This window comes from Cynoglossus semilaevis, chromosome 4 (assembly GCF_000523025.1).
Source record: "Cynoglossus semilaevis isolate Cse_v1.0 chromosome 4, Cse_v1.0, whole genome shotgun sequence".
Classification (NCBI taxonomy): domain Eukaryota; kingdom Metazoa; phylum Chordata; class Actinopteri; order Pleuronectiformes; family Cynoglossidae; genus Cynoglossus; species Cynoglossus semilaevis.
In genome coordinates this window covers 879,359-881,553 of record NC_024310.1, presented here as the reverse complement: position 1 = coordinate 881,553, position 2,195 = coordinate 879,359, and the positions used below count along the sequence as shown (strand labels likewise).

The 2,195-nt window shown below is 49.6% G+C and overlaps 1 protein-coding gene across 1 annotated transcript in view; it reads right to left on the bottom strand.

The window, feature by feature from the left end:
• The window catches only part of dscamb (Down syndrome cell adhesion molecule b), an 81,581-nt gene that overhangs the window by 66,238 nt on the left and 13,148 nt on the right, over positions 1-2,195 (bottom strand). The gene's annotated exons all lie outside the window — the stretch shown is intronic.

Genomic DNA, 2,195 nt, shown 5'->3' with positions numbered 1-2,195 from the left:
GAAAACATTTTAGCACTTCATAAATTCCTAACAAGGTTTCAAACTGCAGACAAGTCACAGCTTTTCTCTGCTCCGACGGCGAGGCAACCTGCACGCCAACGTCGCTGGATTACAAATCTTTTCTCTCAGAATCGATGGCTCGCTAACGATCCACGCTGCAGCCGGGACGGGGTTTTGTTCCGATCATTAGCCGACGTACTGGAAAATGGTGGCCGTTTTTAGCTTTAGCTAGTTTTTGTGAAACGCCAACAACTCAAGTGTCGGAACGACGGTCGACTCCCAAGATGGATTCACAACAACTCGTTCACACAGTCAGAGACGCACGTGTTTCCATTAACCAATCAGCAGGTGGCGCAGTTTGAATTCAGTTCAAAGTTTATTTTTCAAATTTTTTATTTATGCAAAAGATGAAGGGAATATTTTTCAATTCTATACAAATGTGTCCTCCTCAGTCTGAGCACAGTCCCCGCCCCCCCGCTTTGTCCCCCAACACACAGCCCAATGTCACGGCCCAACAAACAGCCTCAGGGTGGCAGCACCTGCTACATAACCCAGGAGGTTGGCAGTAATTGGTCACAGTTTTCAGCAGCTCAAACCCAGAGGTGAAACAAATGTTCAATAATTCACCGCAGTCTCCAACAGCTGATGATTGAACTTCCTGTTTCCTGTCGGTGAGTTCTAGGATCAACTTACGAACATTTTAGAACGCTGTTGGAGGAAGACGCGTCAACACTGTGATCAGCTGACAGGGTGAAGACAACCATGGCTCGTTAACGTAAACGTAAAAGTAAATGTGCGATCGACGCCAATGGGACAGAAACGGGAGGTGAAGAAAAGTTGGATCTAAAATCTGACTCTGCGGCAGTCACTCAGAACCGTTGGTGCGGTTCGTTAACGTAAACGTAAACGTGCGATCGACGCCAACGGGACAGAAATGGGAGGTGAAGAAAAGTTGGAACTAAAATCTGACAGAGTCAGATGACGACAGCTAATGGTTACATACACTGCTGCTGTTACTGCTGTTACTGCTGCTGTTACTGCTGTTACTGCTGCTGCTGTTACTGCTGCTGCTGTTACTGCTGCTGCCGCTGCTGCTGCTGCTGCTGCTGCTGCTGCTGCTGTTGCTGCTGCTGCTGTTACTGCTGCTGCCGCTGCTGCTGCTGCTGCTGCTGCTGTTGCTGCTGCTGCTGCTGCTGCTGCTCTGGTGAACACGGTGACAAGAGGAGAACCAGAGGAGAACCAGAGGAGAACCAGGACCACGGTCAGATTCCTGGACTTCAGAGGACACCTGTGTCTGGTTGTCATCGTCCTCACGGACTCGGCAGCGGGCGCTGGGTGACAGAGTGACAGCAGGAACTCTGGGTAATTAAAGCAGCTCTGTGCTCCGTGCCCTCAGGGCCTGATGTGGAGATCAGAGCTGCTCTCACTCACCAGCATACACCACCGGTGTCTGCAGTGACGACCATCGGAACGTCCCGCACTCACACCGGCCGAGAACCGGCTCAGCTGACCTGGGCCAGATGTCACTAACCAGCTAACTCAGTCATTAACCAGCTAACTCTGTCACTAACCAGCTAACTTAGTCACTAACCAGCTAACTCATCATTAACCAGCTAAATCAGTCACTAACCAGCTAACTCAGTCATTAACCAGCTAACTCAGTCATTAACCAGCTAACTCAGTCATTAACCAGCTAACTCAGTCATTAACCAGCTAACTCAGTCATTAACCAGCTAACTCAGTCATTAACCAGCTAACTCAGTCATTAACCAGCTAACTCAGTCATTAACCAGCTAAATCAGTCACTAACCAGCTAACTCAGTCACTAACCAGCTAACTTAGTCATTAACCAGCTAACTCAGTCATTAACCAGCTAAATCAGTCACTAACCAGCTAACTCAGTCATTAACCAGCTAACTCATCATTAACCAGCTAATTCGGTCACTAACCAGCTAACTTAGTTAACACTCGGGCTCCCAGACCTCGACTACGAGATCTGACGACCCGGAGCTCAGAGTCGGGGGGGCAACAAGCGTTGGCGTCCACGTGGTCCGGGGTGAACAGGCATTCCCACTGAAGTGATCTGAATCTGCCCCGGGGCAAAACACCGCCACGCAGTCAAACCACTGTCGTCCAATTTGCTCCCATGAATATTAAGACGAGCCGAGACAGAAGAGGGAGTAGGAGGGAGGGGG